A 26,017-nucleotide genomic window follows, 5' to 3' on the forward strand; every position below is an offset into this window, starting at 1 on the left:
TGTTAGCAAGCACTAAACAAAAAATTCCTCTCTCTTACCTCTTTCCCTTTCCCCTACGGCACCTTGAAGATAGTTATTAAAAAAACATGAACCATGGATTGGCGCAAGAGGCGTTGAAGTTGGCGTTGAAGTTTTTATTCGCTGTGTAATCGCTCCAGACAAGCGTAGTACAAATAGTTGTAATTTTGTCAATTTTTGTAATTCATCCAAACAACTTGAAACACATATAGTTAAAATGTTAATCTTTCGAAATAATTAATAAAAAAAATTCGGTTTTTAAAAACTGAAAAGGTACTATGCCCCCTAAATCAAAGACCTGCGCCCAAATAACACAAATCAGATTTGTTGCGCTCAAATAGTGGTTTTATTAACAATTTTATTTAATATTTGGGCTGCTCAAAGTGTGCACCACCGTAGCGTGCAGTTGGTTAAACTGACTCCCGCCAATGGCATTAGCTCTAGGGGGCGCCAAAACGGCCTGAATCTCAGTGGCACTCTCAAGTGTAGTGACGTACTGAACGAAGGGAGTTATACGAATCATGTATGAAGGAACTCTGATTTATGATACTACAAGTAACAATTTAGGTTTTATTACACTCTTATGATGGCATTTAAGACCAAAATTGCTCTTGAAAACCACCATAAGAATACAATAAAACTCACATTGTTGCTAGGGTAGGGAGTACCAAATCGGGCCTTCTCCAGGACCGCCATGATGTCACGCTACGGCTCTGGAACCAGGTGTAGAATCAGGTTACAAAATCTGATAAAAATGTGGTCCAGAACATGGTCCACAATCTAGTCCAAATCTGTTTCAAAATTTGGAACAAAATTTGATAAGAAAAATATGGTCCACGATATAGTCTAGGCCTAAACTATGGTCCAGATCCAGAATCTGGTTCAAAATCTAATCCAAAACCTGGTTGCTTGCTTAAAATCTGATAAAAAATTAGGTACAAAAAGTGATAAAAAATGTGGTCCAAAACCTAGTCCAAATCTGATAAAAATGTGGTCCAAAGTCTGATGCAGGTCAAGATTGCGGTCTAGCTTAGATTTAAAATCTTATACAAAATCTAATTCAAAATCTGGTCAAAAATTTAATCTGATCTAATGAAAATATGGTTCAAAATTTGGCCCAGAATCTAGTCCAAATCTGTTTCAAAATTTGAAACAAAGGTTCATAGAAAATGTGGTTCGCGACGTAGCCCAGGTCCACAATCTGGTTCAAAGCCTAATTCAAAATCTGGTTGGTGACTTAAAAACCGACAAAAAACTGTGGCCCAAAATCTGCTCCAGGTCTAAAATCTGTCCCAAAAATCAGATCAAAAATGTGGTCCAAAATCTGATTTATAACCTGGCCCAGCTCTAGAATCTGGTCCAAAATTTGATCCAAATCTGGTCTGAAATCTTATAAAAAATGTGGACCAAAATGTGGTATAGATCCAGAGTTTGGTCCACGTCCAACATCTAATTCTGGTACAGAATGTTGTCCAATATCAGGTCCAGAACCTAGTCCAAATCTGGTCCGAAATTCAAAATCTAATTAAAAATGTGGTCCAAAATCTAATCTGGAATCTAGTCCAAATCTGTTCCAAAATTTGTCCAGAAAATGGTCCAAAATTTAATCCAGATTTAGAGTCTGGTTGGTGGTTTAAAATCTTATCAAAAATAATAAACTTGGAAGGAACATTTATTTAAGACACGAGGGTATATTAAATCAGGTTTTCGCCAAGGGCACCACAATGTCACGGTACGGCTCTGGAAGTGTGTATTACAATCCAAATTATTTTTCATCCTGAATAAGACGAGAAATATAAATGTTATAGAAGAATATAACGATATGCAAAATAAATGAGTTATAATCATTATAAACTCTCCAATTGACCTCGATGTACGACACAGGTAGCAAGCCAATCGTCACACATTTGAATCTCGACTGGGAGAGGCTATTAGAGTTAATAGAAGCCTAATACCAGCCCCGCAATTGTCTTATAACTACAGCTGGTTGCGAAATCTGTCGTATAAAAAAACGTAACGCCGATTTTCGAAAACGGACCTTGGGTTTGCTTTGCTTCGAAATATGGAGATGTCTGTTCAACAAATCAGCGATTAGGTCTAGCATAATTCTCATTTCTTCTAACATTTTTGAATAGGGAGAACCGCTGCAAACAACGAAATCGACAAATTGGCAATCACCTTGACAGGTGTCAAATCGAGATTCGCTCTATTAGCGATGCTACCTTTACATAGCTTCAACATTGTCTTCAACTTTCAAAGTGGCAGGTATAAGAGTTTGTACCGCCACCAAAGACAGCCAATACTCTAATTTTCAATACATTCGAAACAGGTATGGATGAGCTGCACGGTCGTTAAAGTATTCTAAATGAGCTAATAAAACCTGTGACAATAAAAAAGTCAGTCAAAGTAACATTCTGACCACAAAACCTATAGCAATTCTATTGCAATATATGTTTTATACCTAAGAACATTGCACAACAGTTGAAGGTTTCAAAAGAATTGTGGTTAAACTGCACAATATGTTTTTATTGCGCTCTTTGAGACGGGTTAAGAGAATTTTTCACAAATTTTTTTACCGCTGCAAAATTTGTTCTTATATTTTTGTTGTAATGGATATTTTAAATTCTTTTTAAAGTCCTGTTTGACGTTTATTGAAACATTAATTAATTATTATTCAATTATACAAGTTGTCTTAACAAACTCATTACAGTGAGCGAATACCGGCACATAATGATCGTCAAAATAGTTATCGACCAGTCAATAATGAAAAAAAGATTTATACTTTTGTTTTTTTTGTATTAATAGTTTGCAAGTAAGCTAGAACGTGCAACACTGACGAGTATCCAAAAACAAAAACATATCGTAGTGCAGAAAACCACTATTTCTGAATGAATCTCTTTTCAAAACTACTCAGCAGTAAGTAATCCATCTGGATTAATGTACTTAAGGCTCGACAAGCAACAGTCAAGCACAAAGAATGTCAAAAGAACTGTAAGCGACGAACCCCTCTCTCCCAGTATGACTCCGCTAATTGTCGTGTCGGATTATTGATACCATTAGGACAATAGCTCGTCGATACAATCTGATGAATGCAACACAAAACAGACAGATTGCATAATTAAACCGTTCACACATTGCTGATTGCTAAATTTTGAGCTTTGCTTTTTCCTTTCCGTTGCTGGTCACCTAATGCAAAAACCGGCAAACCTCCCAAGCCCAGCCAACCGCAGACGCAGTCTTGCGAGATAGCGTTCACGTACCCCGCCGCCCGGACAAGATCGCTCAAACGTTCGTTTTTCGCTGGCACTAAGATAACATTCAGAGTTCAGTTCACGACGACGGACGGTGTGAAGTTCCAACGCGAAGTGTGCCTTTTTTCGATTTTCCAATATTTCGATTGGCACTGGTAACCGACTTTTCGAATCAATTGATCGATTTGGCTTGAGTGCTGCTCTCAGCTCTCAGTCCAATCCTCCGAAGCAACGTTTCCTTCGCGGGAGATCCTTCTTGTTTCGGTTTATTCTTCACCAATATTTCTTCACTTTGTGCACTTTCAATCTCGTTTCAATGCTATGTGCCAATGATGATCGTTTCCAAATGTTTCGTTTCTCTCTTTATGGCACCAACTTTTCATTCCTTCTTATGTTCTTTGAAATAGCAACCGATTAAATGCTCCAAATAGTCTATCGATTCGAAGTGGTCCATCGGAATTTATTAATGCACTAATGTTCACAAACTTCTTTTATAGATCCGGTACCCTGAGCGATTTTCGAATTCCTTTCTAATCCTTGAACGGCCGAAGCAGTTCTCATTCAGCACGGTGAAAAGAAAAACCTTGAATCTTCACGCTTCAGTAGTAAATCACACAGAAAAAACTCACTCGCAGCAACAGCACTCGGCAGCACCTTTGGACAACAAATAAAGAAGAAATTATGAACGCTGTATACTTTTATATAGATTTTCTCGGCCACATATACTAGCTTACACACGCAAGCCACCGAACGTCAAAACGAAAAAAAAAAATAATCGAAAAGCTCTACGAGCGCGAACAAAAAAGCTCGGAACGGTTCTCTCACGGATACTGAGTAAAATACATACGCGCGGTCGACTACTAAGAGCAGCAGCTGACCGCCACCCCGGAGAATGTTTTACCTTTATTGTCTCCTACTGCGAGCGGGTGGCTTAGTAGTGCATGCCGAATGCCTCGCTTATTATTACTACGCGTGCGAGATTCTTTCTCTCGGGGATACCCCCAACGAACGCTTCGATCCTCGTTTCAGAAGAGCTTGCTACTCAAAGTGATCACCGGCGGCGGAAGGGTAGCACCGGACGAAGCAGTTGATTTTGAGTAGTCCGACTGATCGAAAACACTAAACGCTTGTGGCATTTGGCTGTAGGTCCAAAGTGCAATCTGCCATTTTTCAATGTCATCAATATTTTTCGTTTCACTAAAATATTGAATTGATGATTAACAAACTTTGAAGTTTAGATTCACATCTCACATGTCATTTGTGTATGTCCAACAAATGCAATTAATATATGCAGTATTAAGAAACCCATATATGTAAATATGAGTAATTATTTTAATCACAGACTCCAAAGTCTGTTTGTGTGAAAAATATCAAACATTACAGTAAAGGAAGATAAAATTTCCTGATTCCGTATACTAGAAACAGTCGTTACTGTCCATTCACGATTGAAGTAAGATGTATCCTGATGTAGTTTCAGACTGAATTCTCACAAGGTCTTACAGATGGCACACCTTCCCTGCAGTACGGTGGGTAATAATGCTCAATCACAATCCCGAGTCAGTGAACAAATCTTTCGTTCATTACCCGCGGTGCTTATTGTAAGCAAATTGAACAACTGACATTTCCTGCGCAAATGTTCTCTTCCTTGCCCAAATAGTAACAGTTTCAATCACACGGCGCAAGAGATATAACCGGTTCCGTGGAACCACAGCGTTCCTGCAAGCTCGATTGGTGCTGCACTGCACTATGCAGATCAATGTACCGGTAGAATATCAACTATCCGTCCACTTTAAGAAATCGGACATAAAAAAGGCAAGTGGAATAACCGAGAACAACTCTCAAGCCTCCTCGAGAATGGGGAAATAAATTACGGTTTTATCGACCCCTTGGACGGCCTTCGGAAGGAAAAACTTCCGCTTTGCGGTGGCTGCTGTGCTATGTTCGGAATAATTAGCTAAGAAAAATAAAAGTAGAAAAATGCAATATTTGATACTACGGTTATGGGTAGTTCATCTTAACAGTGGTTTTTGCTTCAAAGAGATAAACAATTTATAAGAACAGCAATTTGTTATACGTTATACGCTGAACGTTTATGATTCAGGAATTAGTTGACTGAAGTTGATGTAAGACGCCTTCGAAAGCCCCTCAAGCTGTACTTTAGCTGAATTTCAGTTATTTCTCCTGACTGACGTAGTAAAAAACAAAGCAAACCCTAGGTGCTATATTCAGATATCGAAACCTTACCTGACCTTGTGTTTTTATACAACAGACTTTGTAGCCAGCTATCCTCTTCCAGCCGAGATTCGAACATACAAAGACTGGTTTATTAGATCAGAATCGTACCTTGAGGCGAACTATGAGGAACTGATGTAGTACAGAGACTGAGGTTACCAGAGATCCCAAATATACGAACTCATCAACCACTTCCAGTTCAGCCCCTTCAATAGTCACTGTCCGTGGGAGGCAAAAGTTGCTTTCTCTGGAGCCTCTTTCTACCATATATTTGATTTTCGACGCATTGATTTGGAACCCTTTCCTCCTAGTCTCCATTTTCAACAACTATTCCAGACTGAAAGCGGAGTCTAGGAGAATTGGGCTAAAAATAAATGCGTCGAAGACCAAATACATGAAAGGAAGAGGCTCAAAGGAAACAAATGCGCGCCTCCCACGGACGGTAACCGTTGACGGCGACGAACTAGAAGTGGTAGAAGAGTTCGTGTATTTGGGATCGCTGGTGACCGCGGACAACAACACTAGTAAGGAGATCCAGCGGCGCATCCAAGCGGGAAATCGGGCCTACTTTGCCCTTCGTAAAACGCTACGATCAGGAAGCATACGCCGCCGCACGAAGCTAACAATGTACAAAACCATTATTAGACCGGTAGTTCTTTATGGACTTGAAGCCATGACGCTGCTTACGGAGGATACACGTGCCCTTGCCGTGTTTGAGCGGAAAGTGCTGCGGACGATATTTGGCGGAGTACAAACTGAAAGCGGAGAGTGGCGGAGGCGTATGAATCACGAGCTACAGGCACTGCTTGGGGAGACTCCCATCGTACATCTAGCGAAAGTTAGCAGGCTACGGTGGGCCGGACACGTCGTAAGGATGCCGGACGACAGTGCGACGAAAACGGTCCTCTTCAACAACCCCACCGACACCAGGAACAGGGGGGCCCAACGTGCACGATGGCTCGACCAGGTCGAAAGCGATTTGCGACTTCTGAGACGACTAGGAAATTGGCGACGAGTGGCCCAAGACCGAGTTGAATAGAGACGAGTGCTTGAAACAGCACGAGCCACCCCGGCTCTATGCTGCTGAAGAAGAAGAAGAACATTGAAGTCAAGCAATTGGTAACACTGGTTAAATAAAAAACACATCGATCGAATGGGCCCATTTTGTGCATAATCCGTTCTGTACTGCTGAGGTCTCGTGAAATCCCGGCGTCGAAGGGGTCGTGGTACTGCATTCATGTTTATTCTGGAGAGAATCCACGGCGCGTCGATTTCCCCCAGCAACAGTTTGCCGACAAAGACCGTCCTTTGAACTTTTCTTCGCTTTTGGAGGGTATCCATTCCCAGAAGTCTGCTTCTTGTTTCGTACGGTGGTAGCGCATTTGGATTTCGCCAAGGAAGAAGTCTTAAAGCGTGTCTGATGAATCTCGATTTAACTTTTTCAATTCTGTGGATCCAAATGCTACGGAATGGACTCTGTTTCCAACACCGATCTAACTAAGTTGAAGTACAAGGCGCGCAGGCAGTATGGGTTGCGGAATTCAGCTGAGATACGGAAGATGAACCTGAGGTTCCGTCGAGATTTAGCAACGACATGACTGTAATGCTCCCGGAAGCTTAGTTCTGAGTTTATCAAAACCCCGAGGTCACGTATAACATTTGATCTTTGTACTTCTTCGTTTCCTATTCTATAACTACATAGAATTGGGTTCTTTTTCCTCGTCAACGTGATTACAGAACATTTCGCCACGCTGATAGTTATAAAATCGCTTTGGCACCAGTCGTACAACTTGTCAACCCTTATTTGCAACAACTGACAGTCTGTGAGAGCACTGATTGTTCAGAAGATTTTAAGATCGTCAGCATATAAAAGTTAGCAATCTCTCGGTAACACTTGCAGACGTATAGAATATGATAAACACCAGTGGTCCTAAATTGTTGCCTTGTGGGACACCTGAGGGATTATGAAATTCATCTGATTCCGTTGATCCCAATTTGACATACAGTCGGCGATTAGTCAAATACGACTCGAACCAGCGAACAAGATTTGATGACACGCCCAGACGATTGAGTTTGGCAAGCAGAGTATTGTGGTTGACTCTATCAAAGGCTGCTTTAAGGTCGGTGTATATCGCGTCGACTTGAAGTCCTTGATCCATGTAGGTGAATCACAGTGATGAGAACTGAACTAGATTGGTAACGGTAGATCTACCAGGAAAGAATCCGTGTTGCTCCGGGGAAATGTAAAACTTCGCAGCTGTAAAAAGATCTTTGTTTACCAATATTTCAAAAAGTTTAGATGCGGCACATAAAGAGGTTACTCCCTGGTAGTTATGCACGGGTGCATTTATCACCCGTTTTCAGCACCGGGAACATCACTGATTTCTTCTAGCATTCTGGGAAAACTGCTTGTGTAAGGGACAGATTGAAAATTGTTCTTAAAGGCGCGCAGAGAGCTTCGGCGCACTTTATTAAAGTAATTATAGGAATTCCGTCGGGTCCAGGCGAGGTTGAAGGCATCATTTTTCTAAAACCAGCAATAATATCTGCATCACCAAATACACAGTTTCTAATTGGCCTCGAGAGTGTCCCCGAGACGCGCACGAAGAACACCCGCTCCAGGGTAGCTTTGATCACCCGCGTCAGTTTATCCAGAAAAACCGTACTCGTGCATTATCTGCTATAACTGTTCTCATTTAACTGTATCGTATGTTGAGTAAAAGTCTTTAAGTCTAAGTGTGTTCAAGTTGTGACCCTTCTTTATCGACAGACTACGCAGCTGGTTATTAGAGTATAGGAAAATTACGGGGCTAGTGCTCCGACGATTCCACTGAGTCTAGCAGCACCGCCCAGAAGAGACTCGACCATACTACGATTGGCTTATTAGAACAGCCTGGTATCTCGAAGTTAACTGGACGGTCTGGGAAAAACTACATTACAGCCAAAATGCTGAATGTTGGCCCAGTGTTCTCAGCGCAAATATTGCATCAACTCTTCCCTATTAACGGGTGGCAACTAAAATTTTGGAATTTTTTTGCGGCCCTTATGCTCAACTACAAACGAGCTCAGAAAGAAATGAAAGTATCTATGTGTTAGCACTCTCTCTCTCCTCTTTTTGTTAATATTATTTGTTTTGTTTATGCTTACCCAGTTTTGCAAAAAATGGCGTCGAAACAAGTAGCATTTCGGAAGCGCGTTATACGCTTCTACAATCTGCCACAAAAATCTCGGCAAAAAGTATACGGTACAACATTTAAAAAGCAAATATGTTGCGGCCTCGACTGTTTACCATATCCTAAGATGCCCATCAACTATTCGCAAGCAAGATAGTGGAAGACCAGCCAAAATTATGGACGCAGAAGGACATCGTTCTCTTTCTCGTTTCTTCAACAACATGCCCTCTGGTTTGGCTATCAATTAAGATGCACCATACGAATGTTTGAAGAAAATTTTGATCCCGTTCCTACAAAAACAACATGCAGATAAACAATACGTGTTTTGGCCGGATAGAGCATCATCGCATTACGCCAAAAAAGCACAATCATTCCTGAATACCCATTCGATCCCATTTTTACCCAAAAACCACAACCCGAGAAATCTGTCTCAGTGCACCTAATCGAAGATTTCTTCGGGATTTTGACTTCCTTGGTGTACAAAAATAACTGGAGAGCCACGAACTGCAAACAGTTGATTGGTAGAATCAAGAGATGCATTTGCAAAATTGACATGACGGCCGTACAACGCTCCTGTACGGACATCAAACGGAAGCTTCTCCGAACAGCCGAATACGGACCATTTTCACATGTAGGGGAGAGACGTCTACAGTGAGACACTTTTTTTCCAAAAATTTTAAAATTTTTTTGGTGATAGTTACCAACGAGGTCTTCAATCCATTTGAAAGGTATATCCTTCTAGTTGTCTAAAAAAAATGTTTCAGCCCGTTTGGTTAAAAGATAAAATAGTTACAAACGCAAATGTGAAGGTGTCTTTTTGGCTCACTGTTCCCCAGTAGGTGGGAAGAGTGAGACAACGAGTATTGAATACTGAGACACATATTAGAATTAAACTTAAACCATATTTTTTGGTAACAAAGACTAGTTTAGAAGTCGTACTATTTATTTTGTGCATAAAGGATACATTATTGTTGTGCAGTATTGAAAATTCCGATTTTTCTCACATCTACATTTATATTCATATAAAGGTCAAATCCTGGTTATCTGACCTTCAACTTACACTTCAGAACTCATTTACAATCAATTTATATGGATTGGTTTACAATTCAACTCAAAAATTTTTTTTAGAAATTACCCACATCTGTTTGTCTCACTGTTCCCAATAGGAATGTTTTATAAGAAATAGTGAAATAGTGGTGTTAGCAAACAATTCGATGGTCTTATATTTTTTATTTTTATCTCTCATTCCTATGAGATGCCATGTAGTAACTTTAATTTGGATTAGTTATGCGATTTGCCGTTAAAAATCACCTGAAAATGTTCGCAATAAAATTTACTTTGACCCCCCCAAAAACGACTTTTGTTGAAAAATATACTTAAAAATTAATAAAGTTTTCTCAAACTGTATTATGTGATATAGATTCACAAACTTTACTTTGCAGGAAAATATCATGGATCTTGTACGTTTTATGGCGAAGCTATTCCCGATGTCTCACTGTTCCTGTTGTCTCACTGTTGACTACTCTCCCCTACACTAATTTTTTTCAACAATGGATAATGTATCTTTAATTTCGGTAAATCATATCTTCTTCATGTATCTTTGTCTTTTTTTGACAGCTTGAGAAAAAATTCCAAAATTTTAGTTGCCACCCGTTATATGGGAAACAGCGACATTTTGTAGAGTTCTGCCAGGATTCGGTTTTTTCCGGTGGATCTATTATTTGGTTGACTATTAAGCTGACCGATGTCTCTTTGAGATCGAGAGCCGGTACGTTGTTATCGTTTATAGGCACTCCTAGATCCACTTCCGCTTCGCCTCCTTTTGTTATATCGCCCTTGGGATGCTTATCGAAGAACTCTTTTCACCTATCGACCACCTCACGATCATTTCTGACCAGGTTTTCCTCAGTAGACTGGCGCTCTCTCCTCCTCAGGATCGTGGTCTACTTTTTCCGCGCTCGTCAATACTCCCCCGTTCAAATTCACCCTCGTGGTAATGCTTATATAGTTCTTCAAAACTCTGTTTGTCCTCCCCAAGCACCCCGTGCTGTTCGAGAAAAACCGTTTATTGATGAGAACATGGTCGATTTGGTTCAATGTTCGTTAATCCGATGATCTTCAGATGGCTTGGTGAATATCTTTGCGGGAAAAGAAATTGCTTATGCTCATCAAGCCTCGGGATGCTGCAAAGATGAAACATCGCTGACCGCTATCGTTCGTCTATACATCGCTCCACTGCCAATCCGGGCGTTCATATCCCCAATGACGATCTGTACCGTTGCGTGGCGCCCAGCTATCATACGTTGCCTCCAGCTGCGCATAGAATACTTCCTTCTCGTCGTCGGGTTCGTGCGGTCAGTGAATGTTTATGATGCTGTAGTTGACGAAATCGCCTTTAATCTTCATCTTATACAGTGGACCCCCGTTCGTTTGAACGATTCCTCATGCAAACTAACGGGGTTCGTTTTTAATTTGAACAACTAGCAACCCTAAATATGCTGAAATTTGTATGAACTGGCCGCCCTGCTCTTTGTTATTGTTTTGGTGGTTTGATTTAGTCTCGTTTGGTTGGTAATTGCAAACAGCGAATATGTTATTCTCCGATCGGATTTCTATCGTAATCGTTGGGAAACGAAATGTGAAACTGATTAAAATAGAATTAAACACGCTAGATCAGTACAAACAAATCGTGTTTATGTGCATTGTCTGCGAAGGCAAATGATGCCATATTGAGAATGACATTTAAACCATTTTTAATTTGCACATCATGCAAACCAGCGGGGTTCAAATTAAAAAGTGTTCAGATTAAAAACGGTCAAACGAACGGGGGTCCACGGTACATCCTCTCGTTATACGCCTTCCAATCCAATACGTCTTTCCGCATTCTACCCAATCACTACAAAATCAGTTTCCAGCTCTTTAGTCGCTTCAAATTGGTCAATTTGGTACCTTGCCACCACGGATCTTCCACACCTTCTCTGCTTTGCGTCAGATCTCCTGCAGAGCCACGATACTGAACTTTCGGGATTCTAACTAATTGAGCAGCACCCTGTCGCCACCAACGAAATTCAATAATCTGCAGTTCCAGCTATCAAACATACATTCCATGTCCTCATTTTGTCACCTTTGTTCATGCCGAATGTTACGAATCGAGTTTTCCTAATTTTTCGTGGTGGCTTACTAGGGCCACGCTACCGAGTTTCGTGATCGGGCGGCTATATTAGGTTCAGCTGCCTGCTCCGGATCGGACGCTGTGGTGAGCCGCTCCTAAACCTGAAGTACAACCGCGCACTTGGTAGAGAAATCGTCATGCCAGCAAGAACCGTCTCTTGAGATGGAAACAGACGCTCAAGGCTGACATGGCTTTTCCTTGTTGCTACACTAAGCGTTCACGTGAGTTCCCCTTCTTTGTCGATCGATCGGACTTTAGTTTCCAGTTTAGTTTAGTTGCGGCAGGTACCATGAGGGGGTACGAATAGGAGTTGCTGTTACGCATTATCTAGCCGCTCCATATTATATTGGAGCAAATCAACGAATTCCAGAACTATCTTCTTCTGATGATAGTTATTTTTGAAAAATCATTCGATCAACTAAACTACGAAAACATCTAGGTGCACTAAGGCGTAAAGGAGTCCCCGATAAACGATAGAAAGAACGGAAAACAGTGCACTTTCGAAGATTCCCCGAGACGTGACAGAAAATCAGATCCATGTAATGGACAAGTAGGGTATGTTGCTGCTTCGTCGTAATTGCCTATTTCCGTCCTATCCAACACAAATTATTAATGCAAAACTAGTTATTCCCTAATATTTTAGTTTGTTGTCTATCATACGCGATCAATCAAAGTGAGTTGAGATCTATTTAAATGCTTTTTATCATTAAAGAAGCCCTACCAGCCAAATTTCCTACATTTTTTCGTGCGACGAAATGAAAACAACTCATGCAAGGCATTGTCGTTATTCTACAGCCAGGAAAACCTGTCCGACCTGCAGAAATTTTGCAGAATAACATTTGTTATGCCGTCCTACACAAATACATGCGCGTTTGCTTCGTAAATATTGTTGTGATTTTTGTTTCGGACAATGAAAAATTTTGATGGACGGATTTTAAAACGGTACGACGAATTTAAGAAATAAAGTCAGTTGCGTAATTTCAATAATATGCTTTAATAATCGCTTTTCAGTTATTTCAAAGTTCACGGATCGGAAGGTAAGTGTATTTTAGTCAAATCAGCACAAGGGCTTTTGGAGTATTCATTAAATCCATCCAACAAATGATGAAAATTAGAATGGCTTTACTTACTACGACGGGAATTAGAAATAAACCCTATATAAGGGATTACTACGATCGGCAGACGAATCACCAAACAGGCTGAATCCGTAAAACCGAGGGTTCGGAAATCTACATAAAACTCGACTATAACACTTTGCCGAGACCATAGTTTTATACTTCATCGAAGGGGAAGGATATGCCTGGATCAAGGCCATTTACAGCGAAAAATTCGGCAAGAAGGTTATGGTGTGGCACGCCATATGCGAAAGTGGAAAATTGTCTCGCCCATCATTACAGCAGAGAGCAGACACAGTGAACGGAAAAATCTACGTGAAAGAGTGTCTGCAAAAAAAGCTTGCTACCCTTGATCAAACAGCATAACAATTCTGTAATCTTTTGATCTGATCTCGCTTCCTGCCATTATTCTAAAGATCCGCTAGAGTGGTATAAAGACAACAATGTTACATGTGTAACAAAGACCTGTCCATCAAACTGCTCAGAGATTTGCCCAATCGAAACTTTGTGGGTTTTGAATCGGAAAAAACACATAAAACCAAAAACGGCAAAAACGACCGAAGAAAGCAGTGTGGAAAAGTTTTTGATGAAATGAAATTAAATAAAAAGTGGAAGAAAATTGATGAAGTATTAATGAGAATAAAATAATTAAAAAATCTTTTAATGGAGAGAAATAGTGTATTTAGCGTTATTGTAAAAATTCAAGAGAATTTAGTACATTTTCCGCGTGATAGCTTCTCAGACACGGACGACAATTCCATACTCCAAGTGTGTCGCTGCTGCTGTTGCTTCTCATGAAATAGAAATAGAAGAAGAAACTTACGGCGTTTGCATAGCCCCGGCTTCTTGACAAAGACTACTGAAATGACTGGTTAACATTTTTAATCCTGGTTCTGTTTTCGGCAAGCAAAAGGCTTTGATTACTGTTTTATGATTGAATATAATAATTTGAAAATAATTGAAATTGTGCATTTCGCACCTCCTAAATTTATGATTGGAGCTGCTATTCGATGGTTATATCAACTGCTGATTGTATTGAATAATTCGAATCCCTGAATGAATGAATTTGAATTGGCTGCCACATACTATTGACCTTTATTCGCAGAAAAAAGTATCGCACTGGAACATTTGTTGCTTCAATTGTCGAACCCAATGGGCAGGCAGTTATTGGTGAAGGTAAAGGTTAAATCAAATTACATCAGTCATGCTGGTAGTACGAATTCACCATTGTTTGTTGCACGTCCAATTTAGTTGACAGCAATTTTCCGCTTGATGCGCAAATTAAAAGAACATACAAGGGCGCTTCAAATTATCCTACATAATCTACTAGCAACCAGATCTAAACTTCCCAGCCCATGAAAAAATTCTTAATGGGTTTATTTGTGCCTTGATTTATGATTTGAATTGCATTGGAAGTTATATCATTTGAAGTAATCATTTTGTTCTAGCATTGTGGCTATCATTAAAGGCTTGCCGCCTTGAGGATGAGGAGCAGAAATTGATAGGTCTAATAATAATATGCATAACTCGCCTAAACAGGAAAACTTTTTTGAAAAATCAATTGACAATACAGGCAAAATGCGTTCAACCTGAAACATCCGAAAAAGTGCGAAGTATAATATTTAGAAGGAATTAGCATTTTAACAAACGCTGCGTCCGGGCAACGGCCAACCGAAGATTGGGTTGTGCAAACAAATTTCGAACTGATCCGAGCGGTTTGCATATGTTCTGCCAAGGACAAAAATAGAACAACGAGTTGGTAGATCACTTCTTCAGATCGGTAAGGTGCTGTGGAAATTTTCGGTTGGTTTGAAGCAGGCTAATATTGACTGTGGTTTGCGTTATCGCTGGAAACTATGCTCGGGATTGTTCCGAGATTTATTGACATTTTATGTTTGAGTTAAAAATTTCCGCCAAGTAAGTTTACCTTGAGATCCGTATTTGCTGTTGCATGCTTTGCAATACGGTCTTCCACTAGTGCGAGGAAAAAAATGGTTGTACTTGACCGAAGTCAATGAATATTCCATGTCAAGTTCATATGGGGTTTCATGTTGGTTGAAACTTGCACAAAGCTTTTAAACATTCGCGGTCCGTCGCATCAGTCTGTCATCAGGATACAGTGACAGACAGGCGTTCCTTTCAAGGGTCACGAGTCGAGCTAACTTAATCACATTGCTGACCGAAGTTCAGGTTCAGGTAAATTACTCAACCTTGTTAATGCTAGTATGAATTAACAGTTGTTGTTAATAAATGATTCAAAATCTTGATAGAAAGTTCGTCAAAGATATTTTGGTAATATTGAAATTCTAAATCCACAAGTTAGAAACCTGATGTTTTATACTAATCGCGTCAACAGCGAGTTTTTTGTTTATCAAAACTTAGCGATTTTGATGGTCGAATCGTTTACTTTGACGTTGAATAATGTCGGGGTTTACACTTGACCGTTGGCCGTCCGGCTTTCGGCGTTGAAGGCGCGTCGTTGCGCCTGCTTGAGTACAAGCTCATTCATCGATCAGATTGACACCGTTGCTGCTGTCGCTGTCGGTGCAGGTAAATAAAAATGGACGCGGTTCCGCAAAGCCGAGCCGCGATGCGATAATAATAAACCAATGCACAATGATGTCAGACACCGGGAACTCGGGCTATCATCGGAAGGGTGGATGTCGGCAGGGGCGATAAGGTAGACAGAAATATGGCAGATTTATGACCGCTTAAATTCCAGGGAACATGTATTGGTACTATATACAACAATAACATACATGGGGATGTTTTCGACTGATCAATTACAGTTTTGGAGCGTTGGAGTAATTATTGAGAATATAGCTGTCGTTATATACGGCTATTTTTATTAGTTTCTCGAGACAATCAATTTATGTGACAATGGCGGAGAGGTGAGAGAGTTAAATATTTTAATTACATATCATTTGTGAGTACACTATAAATTACTTGCTTCCTATAGAATACGAATTGTGGTATAAAAAAAGATAAAGTACAATAGATTTGTATGTGTGGATGAGATTGAGATATTACTACAAAACAGCTGAGTACCGTAAAGGTCCTACAATCTCACACGAAAATTTTATGTTCTAAAATCTGAATTCACAGCCCCAATAGTTTCAACATATAATTTTACGGCCTTTCGTATTTGATAAATATCCCAACATAAAACAAATGAAATAAATAAATAATAACAGAGTAAATTTTTCGCTTAGTTAATATATCTAGGGTCTCCGTTCTGCGCATTTTCTCACGCATGTTCACACACAATTTTCTTTTCAGTACGTGATTACATATCCTACCGTAAAGTATAATCCACAAATTATTATTAGTTAGGGGTTAAAAAACTAACAGCAATAAATATCGGATCTCAGTTTCAATTAATTTGCATAATTGTTCAAACATATTGCGATCATACTAGGAGTAGGGTTAGGCTTTTCCGTGATCGCGAGCTTAAAGTCTCCGCTTTATCAATTTTAAATGTATTAATTTAAAATAGAAGATATACGCTGCCAACGAATCCAAGGTTAGGTGTTCACTAAATCTAAACGGACATGTTCATCAATTATAGGATTCCCCTTTGACAAATGCGTGTGGCGTCTTGCATTGTATTGCGTCGTTCTTTTAGAACATGGTTAGCTATCATCGCTCTAACAGTTATTTGGAATACATTATCGGAATCGCTTTACCGAGTGTCCTGCCCGGCCGGCGGAAATCATTCGCGGCTAGTGGCGCAGTATTGTAATGAATAGCACGAGGAGACATTTAGAAGCTTAAATGCGCAGAGTTCCGCCAGTCATAACTACCCCAGAGGAGGTGCTCTATTCTATTCTATGTGACCAATGACGAACAATGATTGTCGGCATTAGATTGTAGGGTCCCATAATCGAGGAGCCGCCGCAGACTGGTATGATTTTTTCGTTATGAATCGCGGATGCACCGGGTGGCCAGTCAGCGTTACGAAGATAACCTTCGCTAAACCGGGTGATTAATTTCCCGCTGTAATCACGGTGAAGTATACGGTGAACATGATTGCTAAACACTTTCAGTGCATTGTAATTCTACACATTAAACCAACGCTGATGGCATTTTATTGATGATGTTGATGGAACATATTTCATCAACATTATTCAGTTCTTTTCTTCTTTGTTGTGAAGAATGTTTACTAGGTTGGATAAGCAAAGCTCGTTGGAGACCGATTTCAAGTTTTGCTTTTGTCCAGATAAAGAACTATTTTCATTGGAATGTCGAATTCTAGCTTATTTCAATTAAGTTTACACCGGCCTCTAAAATACTTACTACTTTACTTTACTTTACTTTTTCGGCGACAATCCGCTAATCGAATCCAAGCCGAATTCAGGAGCCGTCTCCACATTACTCGGCCTTGGGCTGCCACTCTCCAGTCGCTCCAAACACCCGCTGTTCTAGCATCCTCGTCAACAGCGCTCATCCAACGGGTACGGGGTCTGCCTCGAAGTCGTCGGCCTCTGTCGGGTTCTCTGCTAAATATTGTTTTCGCTGGTCTCTCATCCGGCATCCTTGCTGCATGGCCAGCCCATTGTAGCCTGCCGTATTTTAGTCGCTTTACAATATCCGCATCTTTATACACTTGATATATTTCATGATTCAAGCGCCTGCGCCACACTCCTTCGTCTAATATGCCGCCAAAAATTGATCGCAGGATCTTACGCTCGAAAACGCCAAGAGCTCGTCGGTCGCTCTCTTTCAACGTCCACGCTTCATAGCCGTAGAGTACCACCGGGAGAATTAGCGTCTTATAGAGCGCGAGTTTTGTACCGAGTTGTAGGCTACGGGACCTCGCTGGCTACGTAATCCGTAGAAGGCCCTGTTGACAGCCGCTATCCGCCTTTTTACTTCACGGCTCACATCGTTGTCACATGTCACTAACGTACCAAGGTAAACAAATTCGACGACCACTTCAAAAGTATCTCCATCTATCACCACCGCAGTTCCAACACCCAAAGGGCTACCACGCTCTCTACCAGCCACAATATACTTTGTTTTGGTAGAATTTATGATAAGCCGTATCCTCGCAGCTTCCTCCTTAAGATGCGTGTACGCTCTTGCACAGCTCTACGGTTAACACCGATGATATCGATGTCGTCCGCGAACCCTAGGAGCATATGAAATTTCGCGATGATGGTACCCCTCCTCTGCACGCCGGCCCTTCGAATAGCACCTTCCAATGTAATCTTAAACAGCAAGTTCGATAGTCCGTCACCTTGCTTTAAACCATCTAACGTCACAAACGAGTCCGATGTCTCACCCGCTATCCTGACGCTTGATTTTGAACCATCAAGGGTAGCACGTATCAGCCTAATCAGTTTTGTTGGAAAACCATGTTCAAGCATAATCTGCAACAACTCGTTTCGTTTAACTGAATCGTACGCCGCCTTGAAGTTTATAAACAAATGATGAGTCTGCAAATTGAATTCCCGGAATTTATCGAGGATCTGTCGCAAGGTGAACATTTGGTCCGTCTTGGAGCGTCCCTCTCGAAAATCGCACTGGTATTCGCCAACAAAGGTTTCCTGCAACGGCCTCAGTCTGAGGAGCATGATGCGGGAGAGAATTTTGTATGCAGAATTGAGGAGAGTAATACCTCGATAATTGCTGCATTCGAGTCGATGGCCCTTTTTGTAAATTGGGCATATGAGACCTTCCAACCAGTCCGTAGGTAATTCCTTCTCAGTCCATACCTTTAGTATAATCTGATGGATTGCACAATACAGCCGTTCGCTCCCGACTTTCAAAAGTTCGGCGGGGATGCCGTCCTTTCCAGCTGCTTTGCCGTTTTTCAGCTCTCTCGCTGCTTTCCTAACCTCATCCAAAGTTGGTGGATTCACAGCTTGTCCATCATCCTCAATCGTTATCCTGTTTCTGTTTGCCGTTCCATCTTGTTCACCATACAACAATGCACCGAAATATTGTTTCCAACGCCTAGCCACCTCCGATCTTTCGGTAATCAGGTTCCCCTCCTTGTCGTTGCACATAACGGGAGTTGGCGCGGTCCGGTTCCTGATTCCGTTGATCGTATTAAAGAAGCTTCTTGTATCGTGCCTCTCGAAGCAATTCTCCGCCTCCGCAAGATCGCGATCCCAGTGCTGACGTTTCTTACGACGGTGAAGTCTCTTTTCGGCAGCTCTAGCATCTCGGTATCTCTATCTGCTCTGGCGCGTCACAGCTGCAGCCAAATGTCGATTCTTCTCATCAGTCACTCGCTGGCACTCTGCGTCAAACCACTCACTGGAAGTGGCTGCAGCAGTAGTACCCAACACTTCCCGCGCTGCAGCACTGATCGCGTCGTGGATGTGTCTCCACTGTTCGTTCAGGTTCTCTCCGAGATGATCATCGATCCGCTCATTAGTCTTCCGAGAGTACTCTGCAGTAACTCCCTCCGCTGATAACCGCCGAATGTTCAGTCGAATCTTCCTCGTTGACTTCGATTTGAATACGTTGGACAACCGGGCGCGGATCTTGCTTACTACGAGATAGTGGTCCGAGTCAACGTTTGGTCCCCGGAAGGATCGCACGTCTGCGACATCAGAAAAGTGCCGGCCATCAACCAGAACGTGGTCGATATGAGAGCAGGCCTCTCCATTAGGCTGTTTCCAGGTGTGCTCGTGCAAAATGGGTACTACAGATAACCATTCCTCTGGCTGCAGCGAAGTTGATTAGCCTCAGTCCATTGTCGTTTGTGGTAGGTTGGAGGCTTTCTCTACTAATAACGGGACGAAAGAACTCTTCACGCCCGACCTGTGCATTTGTATCTCCGATGACTATCTTTATGTCATGTCTTGGGCACTCTCCATATGTTCTGTCGAGAAGATCATAGAACGCCTCTTTTACGTCATCGGACTTGTCGTTCGTCGGTGCGTACACATTTATCAGACTGTAGTTAAAGAATTTGCCCTTAATTCTCAACACGCAACAGACGGTCATTGATGGGCCTCCACCTAATAACACGCTTCATTTGTTTTCCATGTAATACGAATCCGACTCCATGCTCTGCTTTATCGCCGCCACTGTAGTAAATGTGATACTTGAATGCCGTGCCCGCAATGCTGCATTCCGTCACATGCACAAATATTCTTTAAGCCCTGTTTCCTTGTAAGACAACAGTTCTGAACAAATTCTTTCAGTAGCTATATGAATACAATCTTGTAAAAGGAAAGAGTTACCGCTCTTTTCTACGACGTTTCATATTCAAGACATCAATTTGAACGAGATTCAATGTTTAAAGATAAACTCGGTTGAAAAAAGTGGTGGTTTTATACTTTAACAAAATTGTCAATTGTGGTTGTATCAAATTGGACTAGCTTCAATGTTCGAACAATAACATAACGGTTACGGTTGAAGAAGAGGGGTGGTTTTGCACTCTGGTGTACTTCCCAAGCACAGATATCAAATTGGATTAGATTTAATCGCGTTCGTAAGGAATTTTGTTGGGACGAGGAGGCTGTCACCGCTGTCACACTTTCCGGCGTACTTCCCAAGCACAGATATCAAATTGGTCTAGGTGCAATCGTCGCAAAGAATCTTCGACCTGTTGGAACGGGTAGATGTCGTCACTTTTTTTTCTAAAAATACGTTAAAACTGAGATGGCGCTTTTGCAACCAATTACGAAGCGGAGATTTCCAGGAGGACAATGCTTAATTATTTTCAATTTTTCAATAGTGCGTAATTTAAAATGAATAGGTTTCTAAATTGGGATTGATTTTTTGAGAAGATTTTCCGATCGATTGGTGCAAATATACTTGAAATTGATCGGTAAACCGCTAGGCTATTAGTGCTCAAAACCTATCATTTTTCGTGCCGCTCGCATTTTTCGATTTTTCGGAATGACATCTATCCAAAACTCTGCCCTAAGACGTAGCCCTACGTCAAAGCAAGGTTTTATATTTTAAACAATGAGTAACGCAAATGGTTTTTGGATTTGGCAGAACGCACGAGGCAAAGGGACGATAATGCAACGCTGGTCGCGAGGACCACGATTGGCCCGGCCGGTACGCTCGGCATGCCAACGGCCTCAACCGCCGCAGCCATCAGTAGAAGAAGAGAGAAGACTGATCGCTGTAACAGATATCATACTGGCAAAAACTTACTGCAAGAAATTTTAGCGCGGCTGACAAGTGTGCAAACAAATCCTGCAGCAGCATGGTGCATTATATCCACTGCAAGAATGTATCTGTCGTGTTTGTCCTAGAGTGACGAAAATAAACATATAAAAATAATTAATCAGTGTTAACGTAGAACAACGTTTTGACGCAGGACTACGTCTTACGCCAAGGTTTGAAATAAGGACTCATTTCAAAAAACCGAAAAAAGCGAGCGTCACGAAAATATGAGATTTTGGACGCTAATAGCTCTACCAATTATGAATGGATTTTCATGGTTTGGATACAAAACGACTCATTATAGATGCAGCAATTATGTGATTATCTGTGATGTGATGTCTGCGCTTGAGAAGTACGCCAGAGAGAAAAACCACCCCATTTCTTCAACTAATGTTGTCGTTTGAACATTAAACCTAGTGCAATTTGATGTCCTGAAAGTAATCAGTTTTGTTAAAGTATAAATTCATCCCTTTTGTTCAACCGAGTTTATCATTGAACATTGATTTTAGTCCAGATTGATGTCCTGAAAGTGAAACGTCATAGAAAAATGAGCTGTCATCTCCTTTCCCTAGATTGCATCCAAATAGGTACTGTAAGAATTTGTTTGGAAGTTGGAACTGTTGGCTTACATAGAAACAGTGCTGAAGGGGTATTTGTGCATGTGATGTAAGGCACCAATTCTCAAAGCGAGGAAAATCATTATCCAAGAATAGTTTTGAACGTTTCATTTGCTGCTTTGCGTCAGTTAGTTGCTTGCAATTCTTTACTATTTAATAGTCAAGCATTACATTTAGATTAATTTCTTTCGAAAATGATGGACAAGCATAAGGCAGTAAGGTACAAAATAGTTTTCAAACAAGCCCTAAAATCTGGTTAGGAGCTTATATAAAACATTATTGACTTGCAAAAATTTGGATTTTTCACCCAGCAGCAAAGTCAAGCCATTTTAACAAACTGCAAACGCAAACTGCAAAAAAATTGAACAAAATCAATAAATAAGTTAGTAAACTAAATATCAGCAGTTTGACAAAAAATATCACATTAAGTATTTGACCTTTGTACATTGACACAATAGAGCAATTCCAGCTCAAAACGCTGAAAAGAAGGTCATTTTTGACTCGACTATTTTTGATTAGAAAGAAATTTTCCTGATGTGTTAGGTACCACGCGATTGATTTGAATTTTTATATTTTTCGTCAAGAGTAACTTTTCAAAAGGGCGTATTTAGAAATGAGATTACTTTTTTTCAAAACATCATATCTTGAAAACTACTTATTTGATCAAAATGGCGTCAAAGGAAAAGTTGTAGGAAATTAAGTGTATTTTTAGAAAAAAAATACATCGAAAGAAAAATCTTTTCAAAACCATGATAAAATTTATAAAAATGTCAATTATCTCAAAACCATCCCCTCCGTTTCACATAATTTTTTTGTAAAGATAGCCCTAATATCTGGTTAACAGCTATCGAAGGACATGATTTCGGAATTTTTTTTCAAAAAATCTTTGAAATTTCAAAAATATCCAAATTCTGCAGTTTTTGGTAAAACTCAAACAAAATCAAATTCTACGCATCATTTTGAACAAATTGTGTCATACAAACTTTTTTCTTAGGCCCAGCCGTTCTTAAGTTTTATTGCAAATTTAAAATCTAAAATAAAACCTTGATAAAAATCATAAAATATCAATTTTCTTAAAAACATTCTCTCCGATTTGCCTATTTTTTTTTAAAGATAGCTTAAATTATGCCTTAAAAACTGATAAACAGCTATCGATGGACACTCTTTCTGATTTTTTTAAATTTGAAGTTAGACACATGTTTCAAAAATATTCAAATTTTCTTTTTTTCTATCAGAGCACAATCAACACTTTTCTTCTGCTGTTCGCTTATATTTCACAACACTATCCATACTATTCGTGAAAAATACGCCTTTGGTTATACTTCTCTACATTACCTGCCACATAAATTACAAAGTTATTTAAACGTTAGTGCTTTTAGTAAAGCTTCTGACAAGCTTGTTTTTTGTTTTTGAAAATTCAGTCGCATGAACGATGTTCATTCATTTAAGTTTGTCAGCATTTCGTACGAAACATAAGTTTATTTGCACTAAACAAGAATTTACTATTCTTGTTGACACCAAGTGTAAAGCAGAGTAACCGTAAACTTTTTTCTTACCTTAGCAAGAGTTTGATTTCCGTTAGTGTACCCTTTCCCAATTATGAGGCCTTGCATATAATTTTGACAATTATTGGCTTGAACTGCTTATTTTTTTTGTAGAATTGTTAAACTAAAGCAGAAGGAAGCATAAATTAGCTAAGCATTCGATAAGTAAAATTTAAATTTCGACATTTCTGGTGAACAAGAGTTCATTGTAAGGTTTAAAATAAAAGAATAAGGATAAGATAACGAACAATACAACATGTTTATGGAAATTAAGCATAGCATAAGCATAGAAATTTGATACACAGTTAGTTTTTTTTATTTTTATTTTATTTATTTATTAGGAGAAGGAAAACCCCTGGGAGTGAAGCTGCTTAGCCACTTCTCCCACAGGCACAAAACCTTCCTTTAATTACACTTCCAGTGAGAGAGAACTCTTTTAAGGAAGTGCATAATCATTACATAGGGTAACCAACGTATTTTGGACCCCCTCAGCAGCTGTACATAATTTGGACACTTACAGCAAAATCAAATGCAAGTGTCCAAATTATGTACAGCTACTGATGGGGTCTAAAATAGGTTGGTTACCATATAACAAAAAAATTACAATTCCTTAGTTGCATAACCACCGGATAAGATACACGATACAGTACGGCTTTGGTGATTCGTTCTGAGGGTTACGACTGGATCAGAGCACAGTGCCTTATTGTGTGCGTCTCGGTTTAACTCCGACAGCTGGCTCTAGCATCTAGGGTTACTGCTTAATGGTCTCTAATGGACTGACATATCATTGGAGGTACAGAATGAGAAACCCCATATACGACTCCAACCACAAGACTGGGATGACTTTGGTGGTAGGATGCAGTGTGACTATGGCGATTTGTTCTGAGGGTCAACTGGGTCAGAACCAGCAGGGATTTAGTTGTGTGCGTCCCGGTTGAACTCCAATAGCTGACTGATGAACTTTTTAATATTGGACTCTAGCGGGTTCGAAACAATATTTCTACGGGCAAAAAACATTTCAGGGGTAGAAAGATTCGGCATATTCAGCGTACTTGCCTGAAGGTACAGACTGAGAGACCCCTGCCACGACTCGGATCACAAGACCGGGACAACATTGATAGCAGGAAGCAGTATGGCTGTGGCGATTAATCCTGTGGGTCATGACTGGGTCAGAGTCAGCAAGTGCTCGTGTAGTACCTTGTTGCATGCGTCCCAGTCCACATTCGTGCAGCTAATGAGATGGTTCGTAGTATGGAGAGATATGCAAAGTACTTGGTTGAATGTTACGGTGGACGATGGTTGAACTCCGACGGCTGACTTTAGCGTCTAGGGTTACTGGGCTCTAACGGATTGGTTAACATGTCTCTGCGGGCAAACACTTTTCAGCGGTAGGAAAACCCGGGATATTCACGCGTATTTGCCTGGGGATACAGACTAAGAGACCCCTGCCAAGACTCCGACCACAAGACAGGGACGACATTGATGGCAGGATACACTATGGCTGTGGCGCTGGCGATTAATCCTGAGGGTCATGAGTCATGACTGGTCAGAGTCAGCAAATAGGTTACCTCTGTATTTTCGAATATTTCTGCCCAGTAAGAGTTATTCGGACGACACGATGTTAAATAGAAGGGAACGAAGGACGGTGTCGTAACCAGAATTTTACCTCAGAGGTGTGGTGATTTTAATATCAGTTCAAATTTCTTTATCAATGGAAAGAGTGTCTTTAAAGGCGTACACAGCTTAGCGTCGTAAACAAAAAACATTACAGCGCACAATATCACATAAAACAATCCACAGGCTTTAAATCGCATGATCTTGGAAGCAAACTTACGGGTCCATTACGTGAAATTTTTCTTTCGCAAACGTTTCAATAAATCAGTTGTTGCATGTGCGGAGTGGCATGTTATGCCGTCTTGTTGAAACTATAGCTACCCCACAGTAAGGATATTCAACTGTGGCACGAAAAAGTCGGCGATCATGGTACTGTAACGGTCATCATTAACTATTACGTCATGACTGATAAAAACATTTTTGTTGTATAGCAGCTTATGAATTGCCTGTTCCTCATAAAGTTCATCAAAAAGTGACATTTTCAGGATGAAACGTTGTTTCAGTGATGGCATGAGGATTCACTCTGGTTCTTAAATTGTTATTCATGTGCATTTTAGTAAAAAAAATATTTCGTAAATAATGAGCTGCAGTTTTAGTTTTCTGTTTTGTAGTTCTAAACGACAAATAATATGCATGTAAAACAATTTGAGTCAAAATATCTACTTAGAACTTAACTTGTACTTAACGGCTGTTATTGGTGTGCAATGTGAACATAGTTTAGCTTGCTAATTTTACGATATCTCTATAGACATCTTCATTTTCTCTAAATGTTGTAATAACAAAAATGTTAATGTGACTTTAAATGTTAAAAAACTTAAAGAAGATAAAATACATTTGCAAAAAGTTATAACAAAAATGTAGAAAAATCTGATCACCAGTCATTTATATAAGTGAGCCGGTATAGTTGTATCAATGACTGAAAGTCTGAAAGACTGAAAATAAAGTAGAATCAAGACGAATCTTTCTATTTATTCTCGTTTATAAGATAAGATCCTATAAGATATGATAAGATAGGATTCAATTATTCAGAATTAATTTTTCAAAGATGTATTAATTTAGTTATGGGAAGCGAGTGTGAGACTTATTAGTACAAGATTTGATTACTCAGAACTGACATTAGTTTAGGAATTCGTAAGACAATAAAA

General features: G+C 40.2%; 1 protein-coding gene across 1 annotated transcript in view; it reads right to left on the reverse strand.

Moving 5' to 3' along the window:
• The window catches only part of LOC128741710 (circadian clock-controlled protein daywake-like), a 43,668-nt gene extending 39,764 nt beyond the window's left edge, over positions 1-3,904 (reverse strand). Inside the window, exon 1 of the mRNA XM_053837696.1 lies at positions 3,853-3,904. The gene's annotated coding sequence lies outside the window, so the exon portion shown is untranslated. The remainder of the gene's footprint in view (positions 1-3,852) is intronic.
• Between the last annotated feature and the right edge of the window lie 22,113 nt (positions 3,905-26,017).

The sequence above is a fragment of the Sabethes cyaneus genome, chromosome 3 (genome assembly GCF_943734655.1).
Source record: "Sabethes cyaneus chromosome 3, idSabCyanKW18_F2, whole genome shotgun sequence".
Classification (NCBI taxonomy): Eukaryota; Metazoa; Arthropoda; class Insecta; order Diptera; family Culicidae; genus Sabethes; species Sabethes cyaneus.